This window comes from Topomyia yanbarensis, chromosome 2 (genome assembly GCF_030247195.1).
Source record: "Topomyia yanbarensis strain Yona2022 chromosome 2, ASM3024719v1, whole genome shotgun sequence".
Classification (NCBI taxonomy): Eukaryota; Metazoa; Arthropoda; class Insecta; order Diptera; family Culicidae; genus Topomyia; species Topomyia yanbarensis.
In genome coordinates, this window is record NC_080671.1 from 305,655,961 (window position 1) to 305,670,192 (window position 14,232).

The following is a 14,232-nucleotide window of genomic DNA, read 5'->3' on the forward strand; positions in this document are numbered from 1 at the left end:
TAGCCATTGCTAATTACGGCTCCTATGGAACATGCAACTATAGATACATTAGCTCAACTATATGTGCAAGGGAGCTCAAAATTCAACGAAATTTTTTTCAACTGTTTTTTGAGCAAATTTCCAAGCTTGCAATTGGAACTTTGCATTGTTCCTTCCTAGTACCTTTTAAATAAAACACCTCATTCAAGAAAGTTATAATGAGGAATAATTTATCACACAAAAATTGCTTGTTTAAACTTGAGGAAACACCTTACTTGTTACTTGAAAATACGAAAATTTCATAGAGATTGACAGAGATTCCGACAGATACTACCAGATACCTAATACTTTGTTTTGCTGTTGATATTACGTGCAATGAATCCGTGCATTATAATTACGGTCTAAAATACTAACTGACGCAAAAATCTAGAATACGTATAATAAACATTGTTGCTGCTGACCCATTTATAACATCCTTTTATGGAACACAAGATTCATTGTTCATTTAAAATAAGCGTGAACACTAGTGGCCTTTTTTCTTGACCCCGAAACTGAGCCAATTTATTTCGCTCGTTGACTCGCAGAATCATCTTCCTAGCTCCCATGCTCTTGAAACATTCGCTTTTGCCTGCTGTTTAAACGATTTCCACGCAATATATTAGACAAATGAACAAATGGATAACGGGTGTACGCTCAATTGTGATGTTGTATGAAAATTAATTATCGCCACAAGCGTATACCTAATTTTACTGTATATGTCAAGCCTGTCGACGAAATCTAAGATTTCGTTTTAAACTTGTAGGATTAAGTTATAATAAAACTATTAATACTTATAACACGAGTTTGCATATCAGGTGCCTCTGGTCATTATAAAACTCTCTATACTATGATACGTAAAAAGTTTCCCAATTTGCTCCGAGGACCGAGTACTTTTAGTTTTGCAGGTACTGTAACAATACTCTATAAACTCTTTCGCTTTACCAAGCAACTTGTATGAAATCTTCAGTAGAAAATCATATAAGCTTGAAATAAACCACCACCATCCACACAACACAACGCAACAACCTGTGCAAGATAAATCAATCTCACCCGCACTGCCGCTTGTAAGACGAAAACAAATCAAAGATCACACGCCAGTGAATACACGCCAGTGAATACACCACAGCGACTCAGGGGCGCGCGCGGTGGTGACTTTATCTGAGCGCGCCACAGAGAATTTAAAGAGCAAGAGAGCACGATTATCTCGCACCCAACTACCTCAACACCAGCGCACACTTGAAATCGGTCTATACAGCTCCGAAAGAAAGAGCGTTCTGCTTTTTTCTGTGGTGTGTGATCATTGTATCCTCTGTGTAAGCATCACTAGGGTGAACTGCCATCACTGTGCTTGAGTTTGTGCGACTCTCCGTTCGTGCAAAGCCCGCTATATAGGACTAACGCACTGAAGCAGTCCCGTCTTCATCTCCACCGACAACACCCTCGTCCTGCCTATGGAATCAATACCTTCAAGACGCTCCCACACCACCAATACATCGCCCACCACGAATAGTCACAAAACTGTGGAATTTTTGAGTTCCAGATATTTTGTTATACTGTTTAGTGAATATGTAGCATAGGGTTACCAACCGTCCTTATTTTAAAGGACATGTCCTTATTGTCGAGGTTTTTGGAAAGCGTCCTTATTTTAATTCAAATGTCCTTATTTTTAGTCTCAAACCTTGGCATATACAGGGTGGTTCAACATGGTGTTTTTTTAACAGGGCATATCATGTTATTGTAGTTTAGTATTGTTTGCCACCCTAGGGGCAGATCACTCTAGGAATGTATAACAAATTTGCATCAACTTAGAAAAAATGCATTTAATTTCGGTTTTTGCATCAACTTTGCACTCCCTCGCAGAAATGATTACTTAACAATCGTCCTACGCTGATCCACTTTGTTCGATGTTTTGTTGAATGTAGGGCTGTTTTTTGTAGGGTTTTGACGTCTTACACGCAACGCAAAATACATTGCACGCAACGCAAAATTCGCAAAGTTGTCACCACAGTATGCACACCATTTTCAAATTATTCAACTATATTTCGAAAATCAGCGATCTGTGAGAAATGTGTTTCGTGCACTCCGACCATAATATGGTCGACATAATCGGCCAACTGACTCCACTATTCGCCATACAATCAAGGAGTAAAAGTTGCAATTCTCGTTATTGGATGATTAGCGAACAAATCGACCACATTAACACGCATTGAAGAAAACATAGCGGCGGTGACATTCCCAAGCATCAGAAACCAACATTACTCGACTAATTAGCCAGATACCACTTGAGATTCGTCATCAAAAATTGGACCAGTCGAATGGATTACCTCAAGCGCCAACATGGTCAATATTTAAAAGAAATTGTTTTCAAACTTTTTATTTAAGGAGTTCAAATAAATGGCAAAACATGTTCTTTCGATTGACAAATAAATATTTCGCGATTTACTCCATTTTTCAAATTTTTGCGAGATCAAAAAAACGTCATGATGAATCACCCTGTATTAAATTATTCAGATCAACTTTATTCCAAGAGAATCAATTTCAATTGTCAATTTCAAATACTTCCAGCGATTGTTTTTGTTAATGAATACTCTCTGTGACTCATTCCAACCAAAAGTTCTTTTACTCAGAAGTAACCAAAATTTGTTGGATAGCTCGATATGAGGTTTGGCCAAAGTGGTTATCTTCGTTCAATATTGGCACTACACCATTTAAATTTCTCTCGATCAAGATTCAACGTCCCAGACCAACTGCTGGAAAATAAGCCAGAATCCCGACTTTTTCAGAATTCTGGCTCAAGTGACAAATGATTCAGGCTCAAATTCCGAATAGATTTGGCAGGAATGTCCTTAATTTGCTCTCAGTCCATTTGGTAACCCTAATGTAGCAGAAAATTAATTTAGTGATATTTTTATCAGTTTGTTCAACTGCCCAGTTATATAACTCTCGGGGAGTTGTTATGGTATTTCCATAGTCGCGAGCAAGACTGGCTCTTTTTGCCATTCGCTTGAGAGTGCCATCAATAACATCACAGGGTCCTTTTCCATGGGATGCGGCAACAAAATGCCATTCTGCGCTTCACTCATACTTTGACTGGGATCTACACAAGCTGGCGAAGTTATTCTTATTTTTGTATTGTGCTGCTGCTCCATCAGACATAAAATAAATTTTATAAATTTATCAGTTTTGAGAGGAACAAATGAACTGCAGTCTTCAAGTCTTCCAGTCTTCCAGGCTTCCAATCTTCCAGGCTTCCAGTCTTCCAGGCTTCCAGTCTTCCAGTTAATTCAAGTTGGTTATGAATATATACCAAATTCGTTACTGATACTTTTTGCATGTATAATGCAACTAGCAGCTGGGAAAATGGATTCTGAGATGATTATGACTTTCATTGGTTAAATTATCGATAAAAATACGCTCAAAAAATCAGTTTGGACAAGGAAAAGTTTTTTTTCAAATAAGTGGTAAAAAAAGTTTGGCCCTTTTCAAAATACAGTCTAGATCATTTTTAGAAAAACAAAGTATGCAAAGTGGCTTTTTGTGACAAAGTCTTTATGTACAGAAAGTTGCATTAAAATCTGAGAGGGTGCTGCCAACATTTGTTCGAGTTGGCGCGAAATTCGTCAATAGCATTACACATTCCAAAAAAAAAACTGTAAATATTTTATTCTGCCTGTGCAGTTCTCCAGCGTGGGAGAAATATTAAATAGCATGCGAGGAATAGCTTGGCTGTAAACTATTAGCTCCATACAGTGTTCGATTGTTGACCAAAATCTAAAGCACTTTGCACCACATAAACCATTTAATAATGAGCTTTTTCATTTCTCTTACCTTCCGTTTATCCCAGTTTTTCTGTTTTCTTTCTCGGACACACATATCAATGGCACTGCACCACGGGTACCTCTCCGTGGGTCATTGATTTGGATTATGTGTTTAGATTGCGTTTCAGATTAAGGGGGTACTGCCTTAGACGTTACAGAAATTCAAATTTTCTCTCGTCTTAATCAATAGTTGCTCTCAAAATATTATTCCACAGATGTCAAAAGCCAATTGTCGAAATTTTGGTGCGTCGACGACCTCAGTTACGCGCACGCGTGGTTTGACAAACTTTACAAACCATGTTTTTCAAAATGGTGAAAGTGAATTCGAAAAAGCTAGTTAACTGATTTTCATCCAATATTTAGTATAAAGGGCATACAAGACTACTCTAGAAAGACTAGCATAATAACGGAAAATATCATTTGGAGACCATTTAAAAAAATGAATTGTTTTCATGAAAAACTCATTTTAAAATTAAATTTTTATGGTTATTGTACGAATTTCGCAAAAGTCGTACTTCATTTACGACAAAAATTTTCTCTCTCGAGTAAATAAATGTTTGATTTTTAATTTAATTGATGCCAGCGACGAGACAATATCCACTGAAACTTTAATTGTTCAGCTATAAACATTTCCCTAAATATATAATATACAAATTACATGTGCACTTCATTTTCCCAAAAATAAATGACAAAGCTGGTGACAAAGTATACTTCTTATTCGGCCTCCAAAGGTAGCTCTCCCCTTAATGGTATGTGTTATGTAATCAATGTTTTATATTTATCTATTTTCCTTTTCGTAACCGTGAATTGCCTATCTATTACTTCATCTCTTGTGTTTTTCAAAGTAGGTCAGCAAATATCGCAGTATCATTATCATTCGCTGCTGCACTTAAAGTTTTATGTTTGCTTGACTATGAGATATTTTAGATATCGCAAACGTTCGGTTCAATTGACCCATAATGTTTAACAATCGTAGTATCGTTCCTTATTACTAGTTGGATGGGTCTTCTTGATACAAAATAAGCTTTATTAGATCATATTACTACTTACTGTACAATTGACGGGTGATAACCAAAAAATGAGAATTTATACAGCCAGCCATCAAGTATCAAAACGTTTTTGTCCATTCTGACAGTAGGTAATGTAGAATATTATTCTAAAGTTTCAGAATTTTAGTTATACCGCATTGAAGTTGAAAAGTGTTGCAAGTTACCCCGTTTGACGGTAATAAAAACTTTAAGGAGGAATAGTTTTTTTCTGGGAAGAAGTAATATTTTTCTGATGCGCATATTTAAAAAAATAGCATTTAAACCCGCTCAAAAAAAAATTTGAACAACTGATAAAGTATCAGCTGTTTATACCAAGTCCCGTATTAAAATTTCAAACGCGTTTTCTTGACAACGATTCCTTCGTTCAACCGTTTTAGCTAGGCCCTTCCATTTTTATTTAAAAAAACGGTTTTAATCCACCTAACAGTGTGATGAGACATTTCTTATAACTCTTATCACTCTCTTCGGATATTATATCGTTTGAGAACATTTAGAACTTGATGCTTCGCGATGTTTTGATAACACATACTACATGGGATAGTGGCAGGACTCAGAGAATCGCTCAAATCAGCATAGGGGCCATACATTAATTACGTAAGGGCATATGGGGGGAGGGGGAGTTTCAAAATATCTTACAAATTCTTATCTGAGGGGGAGGGAGAGTTTGTCCTTTCTTACGTAATATTATAAAACAAGTTTAAAAAATTAAATCCATAGGGAAAATATTCTTTTTAATAAGAAAAGGGAACTATTTTCATTTGTACCATAAAATCGTTGTATATCAAACAATATGAGTAATTTTTTAGCTCTTGGTTGTACATTTTTCTGTTCGGGAACTGGAGTCACAATATGCCTTACAAGTTAAGAAGTGTTGATACCCTTCGTGTTGTTAGACCGACTTTGTCTTTTTCAAACGTTCGATTCAAACCCGCAAGGTATTTGGAAAATGTTCTAACATGCGATTGTCAAAGATCTTGAATGTCGAGTATTTCCAGAGTGTGAACTGTATTTTAATTCAAGAAAATTCGAAGATGGTTAACTCGGAGCTATGCGTACGATAAGCGTCACAGCTGGAACTCAGAATAAATTCATGCCAGAAGAGGCTATAATCTCTTTTAAATTCTACATCACAAGAAAATAGATTCAAAGGAAGTGAAACATAGCACATAGATCTAAATACTGGTCGCAGTGGTTCGTCTCCAACAAAAAAAGTGGAATATAGCAAAGCAGATCATGTGGACCAAATTGGAGTTACTGAATATCTGACAACAGTTACTCTTTCCACTGGGCGAGATTGGCATGCAATCAAAATTCTGCAGATGATTACAGTTAAATTTTGTCATGAGTTTTCTTGTAATAATTCTATACATATCGTTTTCGCTATCTTATTATTTGATGAATTAACAATTAGATTTTTTAATTACGATAATCATGATAAGATCTTATGTAGGGGGAGGGGGAGTTCACCAAAATCTTACAAACTCTTATCTGGGGGGGAGGGGGAGGTTGAAAAGCTCTTAAAAAGCCTTACGTAATTAGTGTACGGCCCCATAGGACAACATCAGTGCTAGAAATCTCAAACCAAATGAATGGGAAAGCGAAAAAATGGCCCATAAAATAGACATACAAACGAATTATTGCTAATGCTCTGCTAATAAAATATCTAAATTCCTCAATAAATGCATTGTGGTGGGAAAACTGAATTTTCCTAAAGGGGATATGTATATTGTACCGAGCCAAAAAAATCGATTTTTTTTAAATCGATTTGAAGTTTATACTTTACTCAAATTTCCAACGCGACTGAGAACTAAGAAATCAACACTTTTTTTGAAAAGGGCGATACTAGCAGTGACACCATTCAAAGAAAATCAACAGTCTTGGTTTAATTTCCTATTTAAGAACTATTGTGTTTTTTACATCCTAGATTGCATGATTCAGTGATCGAAACCCAAAACATCATGAAGTATTTGAAATTACTAAAATAAAATTTGTGTTTGCTGTGGAAATTGACAAAATGATAGTATCGCCCCTTTGGCGATTGTTTACTTATTCGGTCCCACCTATCAGCATTGAACTATTGCCCTTACGTTTTTTTTACAATACCAATTTTACAATTGGTGGGGGTTTGGTGAAAATCGATCTTACTGTCCAAACGGCATAATTACTTACGAAACCGTAATTATTGAAGTTTTAAAATTACGCAGAATTAATTTTTCAGAAAATAGTAACAGAGTTCGTGTCTTTAGCGAATTTGTTGAGACTTTATTGTAGTCATGAATATTAACCTGAGAAAATTCACCATAAATACTTCTTGGACGATATACCGTCAAAATTATTTTATCAAATGATGCACTGTTTAACGTTTGTAAAACTCATCGAAGATACTAAACCTCCGAAATTGGCGGTTTCAAAATGATGTTATCTTGACCTTAAATTACGTTTTTGAACATTTGACCTATACATATAATTGGTCATACAACAAAAATCAAATTCTCATCAAAATCGATCAGGACCTGCTAGAGTCGAATGGAAATCGTCATTTTTCATAAATTTCTCTCTACATTCGGAAAAAGTTATCCTCGTTATTAATCATATTACGTTTTCGTCTCAACTCGACGCATTCCCAAAATAAAAACCTGTTTTAATCCACCTAGTGGTGCAATTGTGCTTTTCTCATTTGTCCAGACTACGATTCCATGGCTGGTTATGTTCAATACAAAGGTGGAAATGAATATTACATGTTCAGTACGATTTGCACATACGTAAAATGGATCGACAGCCACGATCTTGAGATACTATGTGATACTGAAACATCGCTTGAAACCAGCGGCGGATGGAGATATGGAGAAAGATCCGGGAGGTCCGGGTCCTGCCGAAAATTTTCAACTTGTTAAGAAATTTTCAACTAGTTTTAATTTTAAAGTAGCAACCCCTCACTGCATACTCTCTCCGGGCCGGTATGATTGACGATTTTTAGAGTGATTGCATAACCTTTCTATATGAGAAAGGCAAAAATGTACCAAAGTCCAAAAAAATCAATTTTGTCAAACATTATTTTTTTGGAGTTTACATCAAATCTCAATGTTTCATGCATTATAAAGTAATTTGGCATCAAAAATACAAATTTGATTTTGAAAATGTTTCAATTGCAGCCGATGGGAAGGTTGTACCTTTCATTTGAGACTAACTTTGTACAAATCGATCCAGCCATCTCTGATTAACAGAGGTCACATTTTTCCCACATACACACACAAACATTTTCCGATCTCGACGAACTGAGTCGATTGGCATATGCTACTCGGCCTTCCCGGTCGGGATTAGATTGACGAATTTTAGAGTGAATGAGAACATTTTTAGCAAATGTTGAAAGTTATGCATTTTTTTGGTGAGCATTAAATCAATTTTAACTTCGCTTTCTATTAAATAAAGACCCTTATTACAGTACATCTCTACGACAGCGAGCTCAATTTGAAAAGAAATCTGAGGATTATGATTGATTACAGAACTCTGGAATTTTCTATTGGAATGTTTTCAGGCAGGAATTTGATATTGATGCTATTAGACAACTGTGAATTCAAGACCAATAGATCAGTTACATATCAGGACCCCATTCCGACAATTTATCAAAAGTCCTCATGATGTTTACAACAACAGGTTATCAATGTACGGATCAGGTAATTGTTATTGTAATATTGAATTAAATCAGTCTCAGATAAATTATCAAGTTTCTTCCAGACAACTTGGAAGTGTTTGGTGATTATTTCTAGCGATTGTAGATAGAAAAATGAAATACAAAATTCGTTTTATCGTAATAATGTTTGGCTTATTTAAATGGATTATTGAACAATAAATAGGCGACAAAGAGTAATCCACAAACAACAAGCCATAACTTTTAAAGTATTCAAAATAGATATTTGATAAGCCTTCAGTAAAGTTATTCGCAAAAGTAAGAGCTACAAATTTGCTGAAAACATAATTTCGATATAATCACTTCCAAGAAAATTTGTGAAAATATCTCACTCATAGGGGGATTAATCAGCAAAAGCACAATACCAAAAGAAAGGGCATTCTTCGCCATAGTAACCTACTGTCCATAATAGCAGGTCAGTCCCATGTTCGATGGGATTCCATACCCACATGGGACTGACTTGCTATTATAGGCAGTCTAACACATAGCTATATAGGCATATTCTCTGAAAACCCATTTTTATGAAACTACGCGAGAAAAAAATGGAAAGTCCACGTGGACATCATAGGGAGGGAGGGTAGGTGTACAGAAATTGTCCACGCTTGTCCACGGAGGGGAAGGAGGGGGTTTAAAACGAAGGTTTTTTGTCCACGTGGTATATGAACGGTCCCTAACTCTATTGAAGTTTAATTATGCAATTTTATTATTTCAGTTATTTTTGACTTCTACTCATCCGTTACGTTTCGTGCCAATCCAAAAATCTAGTCCATCTAGAATCCAAAATTATTACATAGCTGATAGAGCGAGTGAGATTTATGCATTGACTATTTGTTGAAAAAAAAAGTGCTAGATGGAGGACGAGAAAAGAAAATGTATCCGACACTCCCAGGTCGAAACGTAGACGTAGTCAATTCAAAATATCACGAAAAAGTTGAAATACGCCGTTTCGTAAGGAGTCCCAAGATCGAAAATGTGTAGCCCGGAAGATTCAAAACAAACGTCATCGTGGAACTTAGGACCGGAGATCGCCAAAAATCCGTTGCCAGCCGTAGTACCGTCTGTGAACAAGCTACCGTACAGAACAACATCTAAATGTTAGACAGGTAGGTTCCCCTCATAAATGTTTTATCTGGCCATAGCTCAGAATAACGTCCCCAACCATTTCAAATTTGTTTTCGCAAACCACGAAAAGGTAAAAATTCGCAACTACTGACTGAATACCGCACCCTTCATCACCTACAAAACGATGAACTCGAGACCACAAGAATACCTGGAGAGCCGTTTACGGAGACCTACTCTAATTCCATGCAACGCCTAGTACTTATAATTCTGGGACCACTTCGAATTATGATTTTAAAAGTTTCATTGCTTTATACATAACGTCGGTGTATAACTATTTGGATAGTTTGGTCCTCGGTCAAACGTAGCCCTCCGTTTAGCAAAATGGTTGAAAGTGCGTGAAAATTTCAAAGTGCTTTTTCTTCTATTTTTCAGTAAATTCAAGGCTATATTGCATTTAATTAATACTCACGGGTAAGAATTGTTAGGTTATCGAGACCATTAAAATGACTGAATTGAAGGAAAGGAAAACTCCAAGCTGACAAAAAGGCTCAGCGGAAATCTAAGCGCCTAAAGCTTAAGAAAAAGTATGATAAGAAATCAATTCTGCAATAAATGCTGTAATTTTTTACTGAAATTCCATTATTTACACCAGTATTTAGATCATTTTATGGTATATGGTATTAGGAATTATTTTGCGCAGTATTCGGAATCATCCAATAGAGCAGTATAACTTTTATTTTCGTATCGAATACATTTGATGTGAAGTAAGCTAACGCGATAGTCATAGCCATTTATCGAAAATTTGAATTTTTAAACTCACTTTTCACTTGAAACGTTGTTAATCTCACGGTATTAGGGCATATCACGGTACTACCTTTGATTGAGGCCCACGAATATTCATAGAAGCTCTGACTAGATTTAGGATGCTGCTATTATAGTCAAGATACGATACAGTGCTACCACGACAATAAAGTAGATATCGTTCAAAAGGGTGAACGATCCACCCTACTGCCGTCCAATCGGGGGTTATACCACCGTAGCATTTATAAAAAATCGAAATTTCTTTTATTGATCCAAGATGTACTTTAGGGTATTGAAAATGATATAAAAAAAACCGCAGGCGACAATTATTTGCTAAATGTTCTAATTTTCAGTACTGCCGCAACGTCTCTTATGTAAACCCCGAGTGCACTGAAAACTTTAACTTCTTTTTTCTGGAACCGCATTTTTGGAAATCGCTGGAAACGTAGCTCGAACAAATGATTTTCTATCGACTTGAAAGTATATTCAGAACTGATTTCTCCAGCGATGTACGTGAGATTTTATTTTTTAATGGTTAGTTTTTTAAACCAACAATTTTGTGTCGATTTTGTTAATATTTTTAGCGTTTTTTACTAAAAAGCGAAAAATTAACATATCGAAAAAAATCTAACTTTAGTTGTAAGCTCTAGGTTAAAAATAACGGGAGATAAGTTTCGGCCGTGAACCCTTTCCAAAAAGAGGTATCTACGAGAAAATGCTACACAACCGCTGTTGTCGCGCAAACGAGATTGTTATTCATTGCCAGCCTTGTGTAAGAAATGCATCGCGTAGGGTAGGTTGATGTTGATCTTAAATTCCCGAAAATGGAATGAAAAGAACAGCGCGAAAGGATTACTCTGCCTATTTACCGACCTCCCGCGCCTAATTTATCAAAGCGTGCCATACGCAGTCCGATTATCTAGCTTTAGTTTTCCTTCTGACTTTCTCTGCGGTTAGGATAGTAATAAAATCTTAGAAAGCGGTACAAATGTAACCGCATACTTGTGAGCCTTTACGGGACTGGACTAGGAATAACAATAATCTGTATTATGGTTAAATATGTCAGTCTTGAAGAGGCAGGGCCAAATATATTAGTAAATAAATAGGAAATTCGCCCTTCTAAGGCCACAGGAAATTTAAGTCGTAAAATAGGAGAATAGGGAAAACGTTTGGTTTAAAAGGGATAAATTTTCCCGTAGCGATATATGAATCGCGCGGGCAACATGTAGCTTTAACATAACGTTTAAAATAAATTAAGTTTCAAAGTTTTAAACTCTAGACGTCCTCACTAGAAATAAAAGCCCAACTCGGAAGCAGCACCAGCCCAAGGAAACAACATTAGGAAAGGTATAAAGTGTTCAAATAAGAGTATTGTTCAACCACGGCCTCGTTCCGGTAAGCAAAGTGTTGGGAATTGTCCTCGTCGTTTCATGGTGGCTCCAGAGAGGAACATTGGAGAGCAATAGTTGGAATCTATCGCTGGACTTGTGGAACTTCCGGTCAGTCGAAATCTGGTCGTATTGTAAGCCGTTAAGAAAGCAACGAACCACTGGAGCACTTGGAAAAGGATACAGAGCAGACACCTTAGACAAGAGGAATTTGCTGAACCTTTTGACAGCACACACAACCGCCATCTTGGGACAAAATCATTTGAAAAAAAAAATTGTGTGTGCTTCAGAACTAGTATTATAAATCCAATTTTACAAGATTCCGATTTACCTCTTATAACTTCCTTTACCTTTGAAAAGATTTTTTTTACTATTGTTCTTCATACCTGTTATGAAATATTAAAAGGAATCCTTGCCCTCAGATAAAATTGTGTAGCATATGTTGAAAACATTCGTGATTAGTGTACGGCACCCAAAATGACATGAATATACTAAAACTTATTCTTCTTGGTTCAAATGACAACTAATTTTATTCTTAAGGATGAAGTTGAAAGCTATGTGTGTCAGACGTTCGTATGAATGTAATCACAATGGGTAAGTTATCATAATTAGTCAATAATAACCATACCCGGATGAAATGCGAATAAACAAATTGCATAACACCCACGCATAGAAGTAAACAAGGATCAATTTATGGTAGTTTGGAAACTATAGCTAAGTGCGAACCTGATAGCCAACGTTCCAAATATGTAATTCAAAATCAATAGGTAGGGGAAGATGGGGGTAAAACGCATCCCCTAGGGAAATATTATCATAGGTTAGCTATAGAAAATTAATTGGAATAATTAAATTGATGATATTATTTAACCATAATTTCCTCTGTAATAGCAATCACAAAGCTTTACAAAACATGCAAGAGCATTAAAAACTTCAATTGTTCACTTTATTTTTTTTATAATGCAGGCGGGGCAAAACGCACCCGTGCGGGGTAATATACAACATAACAAGGGAGCAGTGGCGTAGCCAGGAAGGTGGGGGTGGGGGATAAAAGTTACATTGAAGAGCTGCAAACTGCCCATTTCTAATAAAATAATTTTGGTGGTTAATCCTCCTAGAAGTAGTTAAAGAGAATTTACTCTTCAAGCAAATTTAGGTCGAGATTTAATGTCTCCAGCATAGTTTTCGAAAATGCTATTTCAAACAACTTTGTTAAAGACATGAATATCAAATATATTCAGAGTATCGAAATATTGGTAGAAAATCTTTTCAACAAGTTATTCTGACATTACTGTATTTGAAAAATCTCTTCTGCGGTTTATAAACATTAAAATTTAAAGCTTACAAAAAGGATATATTTAAGTAAGTTAACTTTTAATAAAATTCTCAAATATTAAAAGGACTAGGGGTTTGCCCAGAAACACAAAGAGTGTTTCCGTTTTTTTGGAGATAGCATCAATTCGGCGCTAGCTTAGTCCTGTCACTAAGCTAGTGTCGGATTTTGATGAGAAATCTGTCGAAACGCAAATTCCATAACTAATTTAGTTATAGGATTTGTCTTCTCAATCCGCAATGATGGTTTTAAACAATTTTCTTCTAAGTTCAGAAAAATAGTTTTAAGCTTAAAATAAGTAGAAATATAGCATGTTGTTTTATATCTCGATATGCTGCATTCATGTGGCCTTCATATTTTCAACTAAATTGTTTAAAATGACATTATCAATAACTTTACTGAAGGCGCCAAGTCTCTTGCTATTTTTGAAGAGTTACTTCTCCATAATTACCTCTATGCGAATTAATCACTAAAATGTTTATATCAAAGTATGCGCTATTTTATGTTGGAAAACTTCTCGCACGTGTCAAACCTTCAAAGCTAAGGATTTTTAAATTAGGTAATCTTGAACGTTGAATTTTTTTTCGAACATTTATCCCACTTTAAAAGGATCGCATTCTTTGACATTATTGACATATTATGCAAGAAAATAATCTATAGAGGTTTGAAAATAATCTATAGAGGTTTGAAATAATCTATAGAGGTTCTCTTGTTTGCAGCCTCGAACGACATCTGTTGGACTACTTATGTTTCTGAATTTTCAATAATTTATCAAACTCATTACATTTCAGCATTTTCCAAAAAAAAATCCGATTTTCATCAACACTAACGATTAACGATTAACGGTAGTAGCACAGGAATGCTGTAGTACAATGTAATACATACAGCACTTATATGAATTGAAAACCTAATTACATGAGAAGAGTAAGTTATTGTTATTTGTTTAGGCCTCGGGTTGCACTTGTCAATATGGACAGTGTCGGTTTAGCATGACGGTGGTGCGTTTTACCCCATCTTCCCCTAACTATGCAAAGAAATTATCACCACTGCTGCTACTACTTTTATGTTTTCGTTACTT